Genomic DNA, 21,806 nt, shown 5'->3' on the forward strand with positions numbered 1-21,806 from the left:
GGACATTTAATGCAGAGCGAAGAGTGCAATGAATGGGAGCAGTCGGAGCACGTATGCGCTCGTTCAAGCAAGCGACTTGCGAGCCATCCAATTCCCTATCTCTCTTGCTTTCTCTCTCTTCCCCATTGGATTTCGTCGGCTCCCCACCCCTCATAATACTTGTAAGAACATCTCCAACAACCTCTTTAAACTTATTTGAATAGATAAAAAAGCAAAAGTTTAGCAAAAGCCATCCAATAGACTAAGCATCCCCCTTGCTAATCCATCCGCCTCGCCATATCCACCCGTTCCCTCGGCATCTTTGTCGAGCCGCACGCGTTCGCCATCCGCGGAATCCTGACTTGCAGTCCTCTCCCGTGCCCGCGCGCTCTCCTGCCTTCGCGCGGGCCATGGCCGGCATACTCCCCCTCCTCCAATTCTCATCCGACGTTGTAGCAGGAGGCCCCGCTGTCACCCCCGGAAGCTGCCCGAGGCCCAGTGCTCACTACTGCGGTGGCAGCAGCAGATGCCGCCGGGATGGAGGCCGTTGGTGGTGGCAGGGGCGGGGGCGATCAGAGCAAGCAGGGCCAGGTGAAGTGCGTGGTCCCGGAGCTGGAACTAGAGCCAAAGCACGGCCGAGCCGGACCCGCGCCTGCCATCGGCGCCGTCGCCGCAGCAGCATCTGGCCTCGCGGATCAGCCCAGCACCACCACCAGCAGGCAGCAGCTCACACGGACGGTTGGGAAGGACAGCGAGAAGGGTGGCGGGCGGCGGGGAACGGCAACGAAAAGTGGCATATGCGGCAGACAGCTAGGAAGGGGTGGCAGATGGGCATGGACGGCGGGGACGGAGAAAAGAATAGTGGGATAGTTAGTTTGTAGTATTGTACAGATATTGGAGAGTGGAGACTGGCTAAACAAATAGCTGAATGTCAATATAAAGAGTGAGATTTAGCTAGTCTTTTGGAGATGCCATAAGAGCATCTCCAAGAGGCTAGTTAAATCCCACTAGCCAAATTCACATTTTGCTAGGCATTTAGCTAGCTATTTAGCTTTTCAAAGGGTGCAGAAACCAACAAACTAGGCAAATTTGGCTCTTCATATACCTGACATGGCTGCCGACATGGGGATGGCAGCGGTGGCTATGGCTGTCGGCACGAGGTCACTTGGGCCCAAGGCAGGCCTAGGCAAGCTACCAGGGTTGGGGGCGTCACCACGGAGCTCCCAGCGAAGGGAATCAAGAGGCCCCACTCCACGTCGGAATTTGACGACGACGATGGCGGGAGCTTAACCGCTGGCCATGGCTTTCTGGGAGGATGGCAGCTCAGCACGGCTTCTGGGGAGGTCAGCGACATCACGGGTGGGCCCTGCCCCTGGAGGACCTAGCTGTGCTACTACTGGACGAGCCCACGTCGGGGCCTGACTCCATATTTGCGCTCCACATTGTCAAGATGCTTCGAGACATGGCCGCCGCGTATGGCAAGACCGTTGTGCTCACCATCCACCAGCCCAGGTTTCGCATCCTCGAGCTCATCGACCGCGTCGTCCTCACCGATGGCACTGTCCGCCACCACGACTCCCTCGAATTCTTCCAGGCGCACCTTTCCGCCACCGACCATGTCATCCCCGCCCACATTAACGTCCTCGAGTATGCCATGGAGCCCATCAACTTGCTCAAGCCCGACGTTGCCATGGCTATCGCAACCACCACGTCAGCAGACCGAGATGACGGTGTTGTCACGCTAGTGGGCTAGGTGCTCATGTCCACCCACCATGCTAGGTACGCGAACTCGGTGGCGGCCGAGGTGCGCATCCTAGTGGGGCAGTTCATGAAGATGGTGCTGCGATCGTTGCGGCTATTCGTTGCGCGAATGGTGCAGTCGGTGTCGGTGTTTACCACCAAGCCTGTTTAGGGATACGCTTAGTAGTAGGATTGTAGGTAGGCATCGACTGCTCTAGAAATATCCATAAACCTACTCGATCTAGCGAGTAGGGTGTCTTCTTTTGGAGACTGGAGTCATCTGTAAAGTTGGTCGGTTAGGATGAACCTCATCAGGTTAACCAATTGGAAAGAACTTTAGAGATATCCAAAATCTACTCGAGCGAGCGAGTAGGGTGCCCTACAGAAGAACTGGAGTAACTTCTAAAATAGACCTATTAGGATGAACCCCGTCGGGTTAACCAAGTTGGAAGTAAGAAATATCCAAAACATACTCGAGCGAGCGAGTAGGACGTCCTACCCAAGGCCTGGAGTACTTTTAAAATATACTTGTTAGGATGAACCCCGTCGGATTAACCAAGTTGGAAGTATTTTAGAATTACTCTTTAGGATAGGCCATAGCCTAAAGACTACTCGATCACTGCTCTTTGTTTAGCGAGAGGCTGAGCAGTGTGGAAAGCGGGGTATAGGTCGCATGAGCAAGAGCAAGGTAGTCGATTTGCATAGGAATCAACTTTTTATTGGAAATTGTTGTGATTACAGGAACTATAAAAATGACAGACTCTGACTCTTAAAGACCTACCCTTTGCTCATAGTAGTGAACACTTGAGCAATGGTTTACATGAGTAAATATGAAAATATTAAGGATAATTCTAGTTGACATGACCGTCGACTAGATTTTCGGTAAAGTTTCCTTCACCAGGGGTGCTTCGAGGGCCTTACAGAGTGTGTTGTACTAGAAGACTGTGTGGGAGCTCTTAGGGTGCATGAAGCACTTGTGTAGGAGCATTTTGTTGATCCTGTCCCCTCCATGTGATGGTTCTCCATGGTGTTGGGTATAGGGCTTACCCTGAGGAAGGATACTTGTCGGCTTGTGCTTCTTGAAGGATGCAGAGGCATGTGCTGCGATGCGGTAGTTGGAAGAAGGGTTGTAAGCCTGTATTTCCTCACGCTCCTTTATCCTTGAGATGATCATGTTGCGTGCATCACGGCCAATGTTGATCACATTGCGGAGATCGCTATTTGAGTAGTCGTAGTTGTCGCCTTGCTGCTCTTGTTGGTGGTTGGCGACGCATTGGTGTCTGAACGCCCTTTTCTGGTTAAGCAGGCGACGACGCTCATAGAGATCCTCCGCTACAGGCTCCTCCTCCAGTTGGACGATCACCGTCACAGTTGGTGGGGCTGTAGGCGGATCTTGCTTGATTGTGGTCTTAACTTCTGCAACTGGTGGGGGAGTAGATTCCATCTTGTCGGAGAGATACTCGTCGTAGTCATCAGAATTGTAGTCGTCAAGGTTGACGTGTTCCATTTAATCATCATCTGATTCATGGAGTTCAGATATGCGAACCATAAGGATTTCGCGGCAGAGATCCTCGACCGCTTGGTTTTGCTTTGATGGAGCTATGGGGGCACCTTTCTGGAAAGAGAGGTCAGCTTGCTGAGGGCTAGGAGCCTTAAGGGTTTGAGGGCGTGTCTCCTCTAGGCATACTATTCGTCCTTGAGGTGTCGTGTATTGTTGATGCTCCTTAGCGCCCCAATTTGTATACCGCAAGCTCACGGATCGTGGTAGCTTTTCCCTTAGAGTACTCCCCCAAGGTTTATCAATCCGTGGATCGACAAAGAACTACCTAAGGTTTTCCATTTAATCTAACGGATTTATCCTAACATGAAGCATGAATTGGACATAGAGTAAACCTTTAATAGATATGAGTGTTGTGTAAAGGTTGATCTCATCCATGAACTTAGGCATAACCATAGCAAAACCAAAGACATGACTAGGCCTATCGTCATCTAGTTGTAGTTCAAGCTAACGAGCAAATAAATCATGCATCTCAATCAATGGCATCTTTAAATCAAAACCTCCAATCCAACCCCTCGGGAACCCCTCTACTCAGGCCACGCCCTGTCATGACGCTCCCTTTGGACAAAAGCACCCCGAAGCACGCTAGACGTGTCGAACCCCCTTGGGTAGATCCGGTATGAACTCCTAGCCACCATAGCTACAAAGAACACCCCATGCAATCTATCTCGAGAATAGATCTAGGAATAAGCGCACCCAAGGCAAGAACGAAATAAAAAAGGAGAGACGTGATCGCTAATAGATTCGAAAGACATGATTATCATTACTCACATAATAGATATTTTGGATCATCACCACCGTGTGCACACCATCGATGAATCCAACTAGCTCATGAACTCTGCCATGGCACAACCACGCAGGGAGGCCATGGCGGCTAGAGGCGGCCTAAGCCATCTCCTAGACAACTTCAAAGACTTGCGGCGGCCGTCGTCTCCCTCCGGTCTTGGCCCTAGGTTTTCGTCGAGTTCTGGGTGGATGGATGCTGCGAGTTGAATAAGGTGCGAGCTATTTATGAGCCATGGAAGCCACCGGTCGAAGGGGAGGCCGAACCGCCTCGGAAACAGGCTAGGCCGGCCGGCTCATGGGCCTAGGCCAGCCGGCCTACCCTCTTTCGGGCCCGCCTCGGTCTCATCTTTCGCGTGTAGACTCCTCGCATCTTCTAGAGTTTATATCCTTCACGATTGCACCCCTTTGGACGTCGTTATCTTGGAGATATCTTCGAGGAAAGGATAGGATAGAGAATCCTTCCTTAAATCTTCATTTGCTTTGCTTAATCCCGAAGTATCTTATTCTCATTTTCGTGGGCTTGGTCCTTTGGGCTCTCTTGGAGGATGGATGTGCATGAATGGGCTTCGAATCAACATGGGCTTTGGTCATTCCTTTGGTCTTTGGCCTTCGTTTTTCTCCATGTTAGCGCTCGATCACGGGGCTCGTCATTTCATGCTCCAAAATAGGCCAAAAACCTGCAAAAACGAAGTTCCTCCAAAATATATGTGCAAATGTGAAAATGACCAATAATTAGGCCGGAGTTAGGATGGTTAGTGATTTTGATATTAAATTCATGCCATTATCAAAGATAAACAAGGGATAAAATGGGTACTTAAAGGAGCGCCAACATTCTCCCCATGCTTAAACCTTGCTCGTCCTCGAGTAAGTCTAGGAGCTTTGCTTATAAAGAAATCAGTGTTGCCCCTCAATATCCTCTCTGCACTTAGTCATACATAACAAGATATATTGCTCTCTCAAGTATTTAGCATTTAAGTTCATGTTGTGACCGGCTACTTTTTCATTATGGAAGATAGACTAGCAATTAAAGAACAAGCCACAATAACAAATAAATGCAATGCTCTCAAACTAAAGCGAACTTCAAACCTTTACCTTGTTTCATCATGAAGAGTTTTCAAAAGAATGCATATCAAACATAAGTGAGGTTCTCTTGCAAAAGATCATGGAAACACTCATCTCATCAAGTCGCTCAAGCCTACATTAGATTGTCTTCAACCTATTCTACTCATATATAAAAGTGGAAGGCTTATGTGGAGCTTGGTAGGTAAAAATAATCCTAGCAAAACATTATACTTGAAATATTATCAAACTAAGAGAGAGATCTAATGGAATTACCGAGACTAGTCAAAACGGCCATTGGAAAATAATGTTGGAGAGGGAGAAAGATGAAACACACATATTTAGATAGGTGGACATGTGCAAGTGGCAAATAGATGATCCCGTTATCGGATTGCACATGGTTGGAAGATTTGAGTATGGAATAATTCTTCAACGTAACTTGGAAAATTGATGAAGCCAAAAAGAGCTAAGGAGCATTTTATTCTTCTCTTTTTTCTTTTATTTTTCTTTTCTTTTCTCCCTTTTTTTCATTTTTCTATTTTTCTCTTTCTTTCTTTTTTCCTTTTTTTCATTTTTCTCTTTCTTTCTCTTTTTTTTTTCTTTCTTTTTGCTCCTTAGAACTTTTGATACATAGAATACTTACCCATCCATCCCCCCATGCTTGAACGAATGCTCGTCCTCGAGTATGAATAGTGGGAGAACCAACTAGCTAGGGTAAGTATCTCAAATTCACCTTCTTCTTCGTAGAACCTCTTGAATCTCCAGAGAGCCTTGTCTCCCAAAACTTTTCTTTATATGGTGCCCTTGATTCTTTTGATTCCGTCGAAATGATAATCCATACTCAAATTGGGTTGTGGTCAAGGAGGTAATCACAAAAAGATATTTTTGGTTTAGGGTGGATATCCAACGAGGTTTGCAAAATTTCCAAAGTAGAAACTCACAATGCATGGATAAATAGGCTAGCAAAAAAAAGGTTACACAAAAAAAACGGAATGCCCAGCTTCTTAGTCTCATACCAAAGAAATCAATCTTAATGCAACTCATCAAAATATAAGTTTGCAATCTAAAGGTTTCATCATGAAAGAATATGTATGTATAGGCTTTGGTAGGTATAACTTTGTAAGAGATTCACAAATGTAGATAGCATAGGAATTAAGTTTTCAAATTAAACAACACAAGGTGTAAGGTCATCGGTAGACTTAAATCAAAGAGCAACATAGAATATGTGGGTCTAGAATTTAGTCATTTAACCTCCACAAATAAAAGAGCCGATATTTAATCATTTTAATTCCATTTAATTGAGAGCAAATGGTCAAGTCATAAACAACATAGCGTAGGTAAAACAAAGCAGCAACTTTCATCATTTTTCCATAAGCAAAAGGCATTGCCAAAATGTATCATTGTGGTGAGCACAAATTATAGTGATCCTACACTTATTGAAAACACAAACAAAACTAGGTTGTCTTCCTAGAAGCCATGTGATAGGTTGAGAGATATATAGAAAGGTTGTATCTATGGTTGAAGGCATATATGTACAAGTATTTAGAAAAAGAGAGAGTTGAGGAAGAATTACCGTCCTTCTCGATGCTCGTAATGAAGTGTAGCGCGGCCTCCCCCATACTTAAGCATTGTGCTAAGTATGGAAGAAGAATCATGAGCATCTTGTGGCAACCGTGATTATCTTACTCCATGAGATCTTTCTTCCTTGTCCACAAAATCTTCCCCCATGCTTAGCATGATGTTAGGCGTGGAAGGAGAAGATGGACCATCTTGCAATTCTTCAAGTCCTTCCCTCATGTGTATGAATATCATCTTCAATGTATCTTCACCTTTGTTGCCTTAATTTCCTTCAACTTCTTCTTGTACTAAGTCATGGTCCCAATCATTGCTTCACATCGTCTTCACCTCCTTCAATTCCTCATTGTCCCATTGCTGCCTCATCTTCACGAATTTTTCTTTCAATTTCTAGAACAGAACATGTACTGAAACATTGCTCTATTGCAAAGTGCACGAATTTTCCTTTCCAACGAGTCCTCATTCTCCCAAAATTCATTCCGAACAAGAGAGTTATGTCCATTTCATCTGTTGGCGCTCCTTAAGTACCAATTTTATTATACAATTAGGAGTTGTTTTGGTAAATTCTTCGGGATGATTCATGTACTAACCCGCCACTTGGCACCCGAACTTGTCCGTTTTCGATTTTGTCCTGGATTTTGGAGCATGTTGCATTTTGACAGGAAATTGAACATTTTCAGAGATGATTTGACGCATGGTTACAACTGGGCTAAGATGAGGAATAAGAAGAAGAGGCCACATGCGAAAGATGGGACCGAAATGTGCCAGAAAGGGCCCAGGCCGACCAGCCTGGAGCCCTTGGGTCGGCCGGCCTAGCCCATTTCGGAGCCCAATCGGTCTTAGTTTTCTTCAGCATGAAGTATGCGTCAACCCTAATCTATGTTTTACCAAAACCACCGACCATATCTGCCTATAAATACCCCGAAGCCGCCGTCAAAGAGGAGGATCGTGCAGATCGCAGAGAGAGAGCATCCAGAGATACATTCGAGTTAGACACAAGAGAAAGGCGACACCGGAGGCCTCATCGTCCCTCGGCGCCCCTGCAAGTTGGAGGACAGCAAGGGATCCATCCCTTGCCGGAGATTTCACCACCATGATCGACCACGCTTCGCTTAGTTTCATGGGGTAAAGTCCTCGTTTGTTCATGGGGTTGTAAGGAGATCTTGAGTTGTAATTGCCGAATCCTTTATGAGATTGATCTATCATGATTCTTGTTGATGATGCTTTGATGCTTAATAGTTCGCGACTTGGCTTTGGGTTTGCTTTGCTCTTGCATGGTTTACTTAGATTACATCAACTATTGTGTTCTTGTTGATTCGTTACCGATTATCCTCGTGTAGTGACAGTATGCGGGAGGGAAAGGTTTTGATCTTGGAATACACCTTTGGTAGATTAGATCCGTTCTTCATTGCTTGGCGATTACATCTCTAGTGATCCTAGACCCTATGGACAAATGCTCTTCATATCTTGTGCACACACCTATCATTGCTTACTAGTCTAGATTAGATTAGATTGGTTAGATTAGATCTATTTCACACTCATACACTCAATATAGATCTTTTACCAACATCATTAGTGCTTAGTTAAGCATAGTAATACACTTGTTCCGTGGATTGATAAACCTTGGGGGAATACTCTAAGGGAAAAGCTACACGATCTGTGCGCTTGCGGTACATAAATTGGCGCTCTAAGGAGCGTCAACAAGCTTTTCTGGTGCCGTTGCCGGGGAACAAGCAATTTTGCTAGGTTTAACTTTGTATTAATTTTGTTGGTTACTAACACCTAACCTTTTCCCTAGAAAATTTTTGTTTTCTTGTTTTTGTTTTGATTGTCTAGATGGGCCATCTCATTCAACATGTGGAGGAAGGAGAAAAATCACTAAGGGATTATGCAAGCCCGCGATCGGAGGACTTCGACATGCAAAAATCAGATTCGGTGTTGTGAGCCACCGAGAACGAGATCAAGCCTCAAATCATCAAGATGGCGGCGGCAAACCCCTTTAGAGGAGATGAGACGGACAACCCATATAGACATATCAAGTGGTTCACAATGCTATGCAACACGGTACAACAAGACGGAGTTCTGCTAGCTTGGTTTAGATGGAATCTTTTTCCATACTCACTTGCAGAAGAAGCGAGAAGATGGTTTGCACTTGCATCCTTCGAGGTAAAAGGAAATTGGGATGACTTGATGAAGAAATTTTGCGAGCGGTTCTTTCCGTTAAGCAAGGTTCAACATATTCGGAAGCAAGTGATCAACTTCACGCAAGGAGAAGAAGAAGGGATAGATCAAGCATGGAATATATTCAATGGATTGATTGAACAAGGACCGAAGCTCGGATTTTCCGGTGAAGTACTCTTGCATACTTTTTATTTTTTCCTAACCCCCGAGTGCATGCAGTTTGTTCAAATGTGTGCAGGAGGAGATCTCATGGAGAAAACACTCACGGAAGCCACCCAACTCCTACAAACAATCAGCAAGGGTGCGGCCGTGCGAAGAGATTGGGAAAAACGATGTTCGGCGAGCTCCGAGGAAGAATCTCAAGTGCGGGTGCTTGCTGGAATTTTCAGAAAAGAGGCATCGGAAGTGAGGGAAGAACAACCGAAGCATGGGAAAGTCATAGAGACAAACCACGATGAAGAGGCATCGATCCGGAGTGCAACGAAAGATGACCCGGAAAAGAAAGGAAGAACCATGGGCACCGCCAAATCGCTAAGGGAATTCGAGCAAATGGATTGGATACCAATTGACTTCGGAAGATTGTTCGACAAAGCAAGACTGCATCAAAATCAGCGAGGAATGGCGAAGGTGATACAGAAGACTTCCCGCCGGATAATCACACGGGATATACATTTGGCAAGGAATCGGCTGGTGATATTATTCGGAAACTTTTTGAAGAAAAAGAGGAAGAGATTGACTTGGACGAAGTGCTGGAGGTCAAAAAGATCATGGGAGTGAAATCGGAATCATCACCCTATGTGCACATAGCCCAAGTATATGCGATTGAAAGCGATCAAGGCGAAGGTAATCCATGACCCACACCTCGTGTTGATTGCATGATAGAACAAAATGTTGCAATGTTTTATGTGACGTTGGCGCCCATGTTAGTGTGATGAGTTCCAAGGTTTATGTTGAGCTCTTTAACGAAACATCAAACCTTGATGCCACAATCATTAAATTGATCATGGGAGATGGTAGATTAATCAAACCGCTAGGAGTGCTTAGAAATCTAAATGTTGCTATAGCGGGTAAAAAATTCCTACTGACTTTTTTGTGATTAATGCTAGTGATGATGAGCATGAAGGCATAATCCTTGGAAAACCCTTTCTCAAATTAGTAAATGATGTTCTGGATGTTAGAAAAGGGATTGTCACTTTTGATCTAGATGGTGAGAAGCGCACATTTGAATTTCATTCAAAACCATCTTTTGCTTCATCTCTACCTCTTGATAATGAAGAGGTAGAGAGCATTCGTTCCATTGATTCTTTCAGGGATCCTCTCCAACGCGCTTTGGAGAATGGAGACGTTCAAGACGATCAAGACGGAGAACTAGTGGAAACAATGGAAGAGTTGAAGCCGCAACACGGGAATTTGGAGGAAGAAAAGTTTGAAGACATTGGAGAGATAGATCAAGAAGAGGATGGTGCGCCCGATGTTGAGATGAAGCCACTCCCCAAGGGATTGAAATATGAATTTTTGGGAGATTGCAAAACTTTTCCGGTGATTATTAGTGACGAATTGAGCCCGGAAGAGACGGAGAAGTTGCTGAATTTATTGAAGAAGCACAAAATGGTGATCGACTACTCGATTAACGACTTGAAAGGTATTAGCCCCGCTTTTTGCACACATCGTATACAACTCGAGGAGCAATACAAGCCGGTCGTAGAGCATCAAAGAAGGTTGAGCCATGCTATGCATGATGTGGTGAAGAAGGAGGTTATCAAATTGTTGAATGCCGAAATAATATACCCCGTACCACATAGTGAATGGGTAAGCCCCGTGCATTGCGTTCCGAAGAAAGGAGGACTCACGGTTGTGAAAAATGAGAAGGAGCAATTGATACCACAAAGAACCATCACGGGATGGAGGATGTGCATCGATTATAGAAAATTGAATAAGGCAACGAGGAAGGATCATTTTCCACTACCATTCAATGACGAGATGCTAGAAAGATTGGCAAAGCATTCACACTTTTGTTACCTTGATGGATACTCGGGATTCTTCCAAATACCTATTCATCTAGATGATCAACATAAGACCACATTTACTTGCCCGTATGGAACTTTTGCATATAAGAGGATGCCTTTTGGATTGTGCAATGCGCCCGCTTCTTTTCAAAGGTGCATGATGGCTATATTTTCAGATTTCATAGAAGAGATGATGGAGGTATTCATGGATGATTTCTCGGTGCATGGTACTAGCTTTGATAATTGCTTGGCAAATTTGGAGAAAGTTCTTAAAAGATGTGGAGAGGTTGATCTTGTGCTTAATTGGGAGAAGTGTCATTTCATGGTGAAAGAAGGAATTGTTCTCGGTCATGTTATCTCCGAGAGAGGGATAGAGGTGGACAGAGAAAAAATAGAAACCGTGGAGAAATTGCCACCACCTACGGACATCAAATCTTTGAGGAGCTTCCTCGGTCATGTCGGATTCTATAGGAGGTTCATAAAGGATTTTTCAAAAATCACCAAGCCGTTGACACAACTTCTCCAAAAAGATGTGGAATACATCTTCGATAGTGATTGTCTTCACGCCTTTCGAACACTCAAGCAATCCCTCATAAGTGCTCCTATCATGCAACCTCTGGATTGGAATCTACCTTTTGAAATCATGTGTGATGCAAGCGACTACGCCGTAGGAGCCGTTCTTGCACAAAGGAAAGAGGGGAAGGTAAATGCTATCTACTACGCAACAACGGAGAAAGAATTGCTTGCCGTGGTATTCACCTTCAAAAAATTCAGATCATACATAGTTAATTCAAAGGTGATAGTTTATACCGACCATGCGGCAATCAAGTATCTCTTGTCCAAGAAAGATGCTAAACCACGCTTGATTCGATGGATCCTATTGCTACAAGAATTCGATATGGAGATAAGGGACGAGAAAGGAGCAGAAAATGTTGTGGCCGACCACCTATCAAGGATGAACCATGGAGATGATGGAAAAGAACCGATCGAGGATCAAATGAGAGATGATCACCTATATAGAATTCTCGACAAAGATAGTTGGATGAATGAAATAATAAGGGCAATAAAAGGGATGCCCTTGGATCACTTGGACAAGAATGCAAGGAAAAGAGTGATCACGGAAAGAAGAAAATACTATTGGGATCCACCATACTTATATAGATATGGAGAAGATGGAGTCCTAAGAAGATGCATACCGAGGGAGGAATGTGAAGAAGTTCCAAGGAAGTGTCACTCGTCGGGATATGGAGGACATTATGGGCACTTTAGAACTCAAGCTAAGGTATGTGCTAGTGGATTCTATTGGCCCGAGATGCATGAAGACGCAAAAAGATTTGTTTCGACTTGTCCGGAATGCCAAAGGACGGGGAATATCTCACAAAGGAATGCCATGCCATTGAACTACAACATGCAAATAGATCTATTTGAAGTCTGGGGAATTTATTTCATGGGACCATTTGTGAACTCACATGGATTTGAGCATATATTTGTGATGGTGGACTATGTTTCAAAGTGGGTTGAAGCTATGCCATGTCGGAAGGCATCAATAGAGGAGTCCATAAACATGATTAAATCGGTAATCTTCCCTCAATATGGCGTCCTGAGAATATTGATACGCGACGGAGGAACACACTTCACGGGCAAAGACTTTGGTAAATGCTTGAAGAAATTGGGAATTGAACATAGAGTGTCCACGGCTTATCACCCCCAAACAAACGGACAAGCAGAAACTTCGAACAAGCAATTGAAGGATATTTTAAAGAAGACCGTGGTAAAAGGAGGAAAAGATTGGTCGAAGAGACTAGATGATGCACTATGGGCATATCGTACGGCACACAAAACCCCGATTGGTATGACTCCTTATCAATTTGTTTATGGAAAAACATGCCACTTGCCGGTTGAGCTAGAACATAAGGCGTATTGGGCGATGAAGGAGATGAACTTTGATGCGGAAGCCGCTGGAATTAAAAGGAGAATTCAAATAAGCGAATTGGAGGAGTTAAGATTGAAAGCGTACAATAGTGCATCAATTTACAAAGAAAGAATGAAGAGGTGGTACGACAAGCGATTACAAAACAAGGAATTCAAAGAACGAGACAAGGTCCTACTCAACAATTCAAGATTCAAACTCTTTGGCAAAGAAAAATTACAAAGCAAATGGGATGGACCATACGTCGTACACTCGGTTTCACCCACGGGAGCGGTGACAATCATGGATGTGAAAGGCGACCAATATGTGGTGAACGGACAGGGACTAAAGGTATTCTTGGAGCCCGACGTCGTGCCCCTTCATTACATCGACATATACACCATGGAGGAGGAACCGGAACGTCAAGCCTAATGACGTTAAGTGAGGTAAGTTTGTAAATATTCTCTTTTAGATTTTATTTTCGTAGTTTTATTTTTATTTTGAACCAACTTTGAGTAAAACATAGGCTTCTAATTTATTGGTGAGCACCTCATAAAAAGTTGGAGTCCAGGGGGCTGAAAAACCCCCTGGGCCTACCGGCCCAACACCCCTAGGCCGGCCGGCCTGAGGCTCCTCGTGTGCGAATCGGTCTCGATTTTTGGTAGGTACGAGATAAGGAAATTTCAAACCTGGGCCTTATAGATTTCGCATGCCAAAACCGAAGAGATATTGGACTTCTCGTCCAAGTCTTTTCGGGACTTAAATAGAGGCGCGGGTTAGATCTATTCTCTCATACTTTTCAATCTACACCACCACCTCGTGAGAGACATCGACAATGGCCGGTCCAGTGAGCGCAAGAGCTATGATTGAAGCGATGGAGATCAATGAGAGGGGCATGACACCCGACACCCCCACGCCAACGATGCCTAGCTCCATCTCGGCAACCGGTGCGCAGCCCCTCCTTATCGAAGCAAAGCGATGTGAAGCGAAGGCCCATCCGAAGAAATTCAATACTCAAGCAAGGATGAGCGTCGGAGGGAAGGGCCTTCAATAGTGCAACGAGAAGCTAGCTCAAGCACAAAGGGTGGTTGTCGTCATCAGCAGCGACGAAGACGAAGGCGAGAAGCGACAAGACAAAAAGCCACCGGCACCTAGGCGTTCCTTGCGCCTCCTTAGAGTTAAAAGAAAGAACTACATCGAGCACACCCCGGAGCCGAAGGATTATGCGGGGGACAGCGATTGGGAGAGCATCATGAGCCCTAGTTCATGGGGTGCCACCGGTCGTGACTACGATGATGATTGGCCGGGGTGGCCCGAAGAGGAGAGAAGGGAAGAAGACGACCCCTCCGGAGGTGATAGCGGCAAGAAGAAGAAGGACGACGACGAGGCCGAAGATGACAGCGCCAACCGCGGCGGCCATCACTTCGGGTGTTGTGACAAGTGCCGCAATGAAATCACAGACCTCCATGCCACCATTGATAGGTGCCACGATCGAATCATGGCAATGGATCGAAGGATGGACGACATCGAGAGCTTGGCCGAAAGAGATTACAACTTCCTTCTCCGCAACATAAGGAAGTTATTCGGGATGGTCGGAAATCTACAAAAGCAAGAAAGAGGAGGGTGTCCAAGATGCAATTGCCCGAGGTGCCGTTGAGAACACCGACGAGCGTCACACCCATCTTTTATATCATTGCGACGAGGACGCCGCATAATCTAAGCATGGGGGGAAAGGTGTGACAGCTCGTAGATCGATTTTGTTAGTCTTTGTTTAGTCAAAAGTTCGTCATGTGTGTTTCTTTAATTCCGCATGTGTGAGAGTCATAGTTTAGCGTTGAGTGCTTTATTTTTCACATGTGTGAGAGTGAGTCTTAAATTAGTGTTGAGTCATGAAAACAAAATAAAAAGAATCTTTGTTTTTGTTGGATCGTGCAATTTTATTTATGCATTCAGTTTTACTTTATTTTCTTTAAAGCAATTGTTCATGAGCGTTGTCATGAAATTTAAATCTTATTTGTGGAGCTTAGTAAATTATTCGTCCATGTTAATACCCACACTTGAGCTTTGATCTAGCGCTTGGTTTTGATTATGCTTGCGAGTAAGTCATCATTTGGAGGACTTTAATTTCATAAAAATAATAAAACCCCTACAAGCATAAGGTTGATCAAGTTCTTGGCAAGTTGAGAGTAAAAATCCTATCATCCAAAAGCTATATTCGTTCCACCATAAGTATTGGATGTACATTGAGTTGAGTTAGGATTTCTTTCTCTTGGGAGTTTTAATTTCGAGCAATGATCATGTCTGTATTTTTCATCTCTGAATTGCTAGCCACGTCAATATTCGGTAATGAGAATTCCTCATTGGAATAACTCATGAAATCTACCGGATTCCAAAACCCAAACCTGAGATTATCTTGTTTATTATCCTCTTCCTTGACCACAACCCAATTGTGAGGATACGTTCTGTTTCTGCACATGATTTGTATAAAACATAATTTTGGGATGAAGAAAGGAAGGAGTATTCGAAAGATGGACCGAATCTGACCTGGGAAAGCCCCAGGCCGGCCGGCCTACACCCCATGGGCCGGCCGGCCTAGGCCTCTCTGGTCTCGGTTCGGGCTCTAAAAATTTAGGGAGACACTTTGGAGATTTGCCTATCTATGTTTTAAAGAAAGTGTTCTATGAAAAGGTTCAGAAGAGAGAAAGAAAATTCGGGAGAAAGAAAGAAAAGAAAAGAAAAAAAAATGAATGAGAAGAGAAAAAAAGAAAAGAATAAATGAAGGGATTCTATGGTTAGAGAAGTGCAAAGAGATATCACCTTGTTGTTTGAGAACAATATCCTCAATTCCAACCATGTGCAATCCGACAACGAGGACGATGCTTGTGCCTTGAAGTCAATCTTTTTGTATGCCTTTGCACATGTCCACCATTCTAAATCTTCTTACCCTTGAACCCTTTACATTATGGAGAAACTCTCATGATCATTGGCTCGGAAGGTAAGCAATCATTGGAAGGTTTTCTTAATTTGACAATATATGTATATACTTTGCTAAGCCTCACCTATAGCCCCACTTTATACTTGAGAGACTTTTGGGAGATGAGAGTTTGCAAATAATAATAGGATGGCCACTTTTATCGAGAGACATGAAAGGACTTGTGCAAGAATTTTTGGTCTAACCTTTGTTGCAGGGTATTTTGTTTCTTAATAAAAAAAGAGAGAAAAACCTCCAAGGATGGCAAGAAAAGCAAGTGTTGTCGATATTCGAGTTGCCGGCTAAAGGTAAGAGTCGTGGAGTAATATTGGATGAGTTTTTAAACGCCCATGATATGATTATCCTCGCTGCTCCTCTGACCTTTGTTTGAAGAAATATTGTTAGACTTGTTTGCATAAGTGAATTTTGCAGTTCGAGAAACTCTTGAGCAACCCTTGGAAGGATTTGATGATCTGATTTGCTCGAGGACGAGCAAAAGCTAAGCATGAGGGGAATGTTGGCGCTCCTTAAGTACTCATTTTATTATACAATTAGGAGTTGTTTTGGTAAATTCTTCGGGATGATTAATGTACTAACCCGCCACTTGGCACCCGAACTTGACCGTTTTCGATTTTGTCCTGGATTTTGGAGCATGTTGCATTTTGACAGGAAATTGGACATTTTCGGAGATGATTTGACGCATGGTTACAACTGGGCTAAGATGAGGAATAAGAAGAAGAGGCTACACGCGAAAGATGGGACCGAAAGGGGCCAGAAAGGGCCCAGGCCGGCCGGCCTGGAGCCCTTGGGCCGGCCGGCCTAGCCCATTTCGGAGCCCAATCGGTCTCAGTTTTCTTCAGCACGAAGTATGCGTCAACCCTAATCTATGTTTTACCAAAACCACCAACCATATCTACCTATAAATACCCCGAAGCCGCCGTCAAAGAGGAGGATCGTGCAGATCGCAGAGAGAGAGCACCCAGAGATACATTCGAGTTAGACACAAGATAAAGGTGACACCGGAGGCCTCATTGTCCCTCGGCGCCGCTGCAAGTTTGAGGATAGCAAGGGATCCATCCCTTGCCGGAGATTTCACCACCATGATCAACTACGCTTCGCTTAGCTTCATGGGGTAAAGTCCTCGTTTGTTCATGGGGTTGTAAGGAGATCTTGAGTTGTAATTGCCGAATCCTTTATGAGATTGATCTATCACGATTCTTGTTGATGATGCTTTGATGCTTAATAGTTCGCGACTTGGCTTTGGGTTTGCTTTGCTCTTGCATGGTTTACTTAGATTACATCAACTATCGTGTTCTTGTTGATTCGTTACCGATTATCCTCGTGTAGTGATAGTATGCGGGAGGGAAAGGTTTTGATCTTGGAATACACCTTTGGTAGATTAGATCCATTCTTCGTTGCTTGGCGATTACATCTCTAGTGATCCTAGACCCTATTGAAAAATGCTCTTCATATCTTGTGCACACACCTATCATTGCTCACTAGTCTAGATTAGATTAGATTGGTTAGATTAGATCTATTTCACACTCATACACTCAATATAGATCTTTTACCAACATCATTACTTCTTAGTTAAGCATAGAAATACACTTGTTCCGTGGATTGATAAATCTTGGGGGAATACTCTAAGGGAAAAGCTACACGATCCGTGCACTTGCGGTACGTAAATTGGCGCTCTAAGGAGCGTCAACATCATCCCAGCGCTGCAATCTGTCCCGACGAATTTCAGAACATCCAATGTTCTTGCCATATCTCCTTGTACGGGTCTTCAAATTCATTGATCTTGGATGCGTTGGAACGGGAATTTCATGGAGCTTCTGAATATCAACTTTTTTTTTCCTTGTACATCTCTGTCCATGTGCAAAATTTAATGAAAACAGCGGGGCTTGCTCTCGAACTTTGGAGATATTGACGAATTTGATTTCTTCTTTGATCATGATTTCATGGGAACGCTTTGTCATGCCTGCAAAACAATCAAGTGCACACACTACCCCCGGGGTGATGGTCGGGAGTAGAGACAAATGCCAACAAACCAACCATCCCTAGAATCTCAACTTGTGGGATAGCTAGCTTAGCGAAATCTGATGAGTGTACGTGTGTGCAAGTGTAAATGCAGATGAAAGGAAGATATATAAACAATGACAATGTTTGCACCAAGTTCTAAACACCATGTTTACAACTAGGTTGCTTAATTTTCTATATAGCCATAAATATATAACCGAGGTCAAAACACCATGTTCATTTCAAGGTTAAAAATTCTTCACGACGCAAGAAAGGTAAAGCGCATTGTAGAGCTTATAAATCAACCTAAAGCAACATGAGAACAAAATGGATTGCTATCTTGGTCAAAAGAGCTTAAAGATGGAGGTCCACAAACAAGTTTAAACACCACGTTTACACAAGATTGCAAAAGGTAAATGCTATCATGATAAGCATTACATGGATAGGAAAGCATACATCAATAAGATTGAGACCAAGCTAGCAAAATGAGGGCATGCACAATGGAATGGATGCAAAGTGCAAATGCAAAGTTAGCAAAAACAAGTGTTAGTACGGTTGAAAGGACCTTTCGATGTTGTTCCGCAACTAGCTTATTCAAAAACAATTGCTAAAAGTGACAAAAAGCCTCCGCGACACTTCATAAGAAGTGAGGCTTTTGTCAATGAAAAGGTCATTTATCGAAAAAGGACCAAGCAACCGAGCTAACAAGGTTTTAGAAGTAGGTTTATGGGTTTCCTATATTTTTTCTTAAAACAAAAATTTTAAAGAGAGAATGTTGGGTTTAGAAATTCTATCTAATGTGGTTTTTTAAAAAAACTAGAGAGAAATAGAAGTTAGATTTTTTTTAAATGCAACATGCAATGCAATGCAAGGGTGAGACGAACAACATGGTATGCAATGCAACACGGGGTGGGTGAACAAAATGATATGACATGATGAGGTGGTCTAAAACAAAACAAAAAGTTAGCCTAAGTTAACTAGCCATAAGTTTAGAATCAAAGGGTGGTTCAATTCTTCATAAATCTCTCTAAAAAGACACAAAGAAAAAGACTCAAAACACTAATAGGCACACAAAAAAGGTCTACAAGTTTCCCAAGATCAAATAACAAAGTGCTCCCTCAATAACATTTAGAATGAACAACATGAAGTTGTGGTTTTTGTTAGAGCAATGGTACAATGTTACTTGATATTCCGATTAAAGAGTGCAATGTAGACGGTCATATTAATATATATAAAATAAAAGATCGGGTTGCCTCCCGCGAAGCGCTTCATTTAAAGTCATAGAGCTCGACTTTCTTACCTTCAAATTGATGCGGAGCCATGGTCCTTCATACAAGATGTGAAGGTGTTCCATGCAGATCTTATTCCACTTCCCATGTTAGACATGATCAATCACGCTTAATGGAAAACTTGCTCAATCATCTCTCACATCATCGTCACCTCCTTCTTTGTTGTCCTTCGTCGCTACCTTTCTTTTCACAGATTTTCCTCTCTGTCTAGATTGGGAGTTGCACCAACCAATTGATCCAATGCAAGGTGCATGAAATCTTCTTTCCAATAAGTCTTCATTTGCCCAAAACACATTCCAATTGAGGGAGTTATGCCCCTTTTTCCCCGTCATTGCAATCTGCCTCGTGCTGATTTCAGCACGTGCATCTCCGATGTTTGAGACATAGCTCCTCCCGTGGGTCTTCAATTGTATCGATCATGGATGCGTTGAACCGAGGACTTGATTGAGGTCCTGAATATTCAACTTTCTTGCATTGTAAATCTCTGGACTTGTGCACAAAATTGATGTGGCTTAGCGACGTCCGTTCTTGAAACTTGAAGATGTTGATGATGGTCATCAAAATTTTGGGCACGATTTCCCTCCTCATCATTTGAGTTTCATGTCTTGCATGGTTAGCGAAATTCGGGGCTTCTCCTGACATGTGCTCTTTTCGGGTCATGAGCTTGACCAAGCGCAAAGCAAGATCGAGATTTGCAATTATTTGTAAACATATGCAACATAATCACATCCTCAATTAAATTTCATCAACAAGGCATGGTGTAATTAAATGCAGCATGTGTTTCTTGCATAGCGCGGAGCTCATTATTAGGCAGAGGTTCTTTAAGCATCAAATCATCATTCTCAAGAAACTCTAGCCTATCATCATGAAAAGAACAAGGCATAGAATTTAAACTTTCATTCCGACTATCGGTTCGAGCATGAGATTTTTAAAGATTATCAACAAAACCAATAGAAGCTTAAGAATTCAATGTATACCTTGGCCTCGGAGCTTTTTCATACTCATTAGAGTCGTGGTGCTTTGTGCGAGTTGTCAACTTGATGCACTTTTCGTGGTCCGTCGTGGTTTGCTTCTCATGTCTCCATGTGTTGAATGTTGTGCTCTTGTAATCCGTCGTGGTTTGTTTGCACAATCTTCGTTTGTCGAAGGTCGACCGCTTATGCCTTCATTTGCCAATGTCATTGGGGTTCTTCCTCTGCTCCAAGCCTTTGAATTTTATCATGTACGCTTGATGAAAGCATCACCCAAACTCCCCTTCATTGTTGTCATCGTCATCTTCTCTATCTTGTTCTCATCGCGTTGCTCCTGCCTCTTCTTCATGGAATCTCTCCTGTATACTCAACAGAACATATACCAACATATAGATCTATTGAAATTTTTATGAAATTACCTTTCCAATGAGTGTTCATTCATCTTAAACCAAGTCCAAACGAGTGAGTTATGCCCGTTTCACTTTTGGCGCTGCGTACTGTCCAGAAATTTTCAGAGTGCACAACCTTCAATGTTTTGACCATACCCGCTTGTAGGAATTTCTGATTGACTTGGTTCTTGATTCGTTGAAATAGGAACTTCGTGGAGCTTTTGAATATCCAAAAATATGCTGCTATTTGCTTCTGAGGTCGAGCTGTACATTGATGAGAACAATATCTTCTTGTGAATTCATCCGAAGATGTCAATGATCCCGATCATGTGGACTTTGGAGCGTAGTGTCGTTCGTCCCTAGGCTTCAAGGTCATCACCATTGATTACCAGCAAATATCACGGCTTCAATGATGTGTCTTCTCCATTGTTCTTGCTCTACCCAAGGTGCCGGGATTGGAAGATGCTCCTGTGCTTTGTGTTGATGATCCGAACAGTTTCCTTCCTTGATAGCATCACTCGATTAGAAGTATATCGAGCATCCCACTACAGAAGATATGTGGTGTCGTGGTTCTTCTAATCTTGTTGCCTCCAGCTTTGGTCAACTTCAAATCATCATCTTTTGCGTACACAGCCTTCCAATCATCCTTTGACATTGTCATCACCTTCTTCGTCGGTTGCTACTACTTCTGTCCTCGTTGAACTCCCCTTCATCCAGTGCAAAACATGTACCAAACTTCTGCTCCATTGCAAGGTGCATCAAATTATCTTTCCACCAAGTGGTCATTCGCCCCAATTGGACTCTGGATAAAGAAGTTATACTTATTTTATTACGGCGCTGCAATCTGTCTAGAGGAATTTCAGAACGCGCAACGTTGAAAGATTTTACCATAACTCTTCACTCCGATCTCCAAAGTTGACGGTTCTTGATCCGTTGGAAAGAAGACTTGATGGAGCTTTAAAATAGTCTATTATTTTCTCATGGTACTTCTATAATCTTGGACGAAAAACTCATCACAACAGTAACACTTCATAGATGATGATGATCGCACGATTTTCTTCACGGGCATGCTTCATACTATTGCTTGAACAAACAATTCTTCCCAAAAGCATTAATCTTTAAAATTAATTGACACGGCGGCGTACCTTATTTATCATCTTTTGCTTTGGGGAGTGGGGACTCAATAGCGGATGCTGGGCCACTAACAAAAGTTAGCACCTACCACTAAAGAGCGAATCTTGATGTTGTTGCCGTTATGTCGATGTGGACGTTGTCGATGTTCCATGTCGAGGCTCCTCGATCATCTTGTTGCCGATTGTTGAAATTTGTTGAAGTGGATTATGGACTTCTCGAAGTCCAAGTTTGGTGTCTAGC

General features: G+C 43.6%; 1 pseudogene; it reads left to right on the plus strand.

Moving 5' to 3' along the window:
- Positions 1-1,294: 1,294 nt before the first annotated feature.
- On the plus strand, positions 1,295-1,891 carry LOC120667914 (annotated as a pseudogene).
- The last annotated feature ends 19,915 nt before the right edge of the window (positions 1,892-21,806 follow it).

Source organism: Panicum virgatum, chromosome 3N (assembly GCF_016808335.1).
Source record: "Panicum virgatum strain AP13 chromosome 3N, P.virgatum_v5, whole genome shotgun sequence".
Classification (NCBI taxonomy): Eukaryota; Viridiplantae; Streptophyta; class Magnoliopsida; order Poales; family Poaceae; genus Panicum; species Panicum virgatum.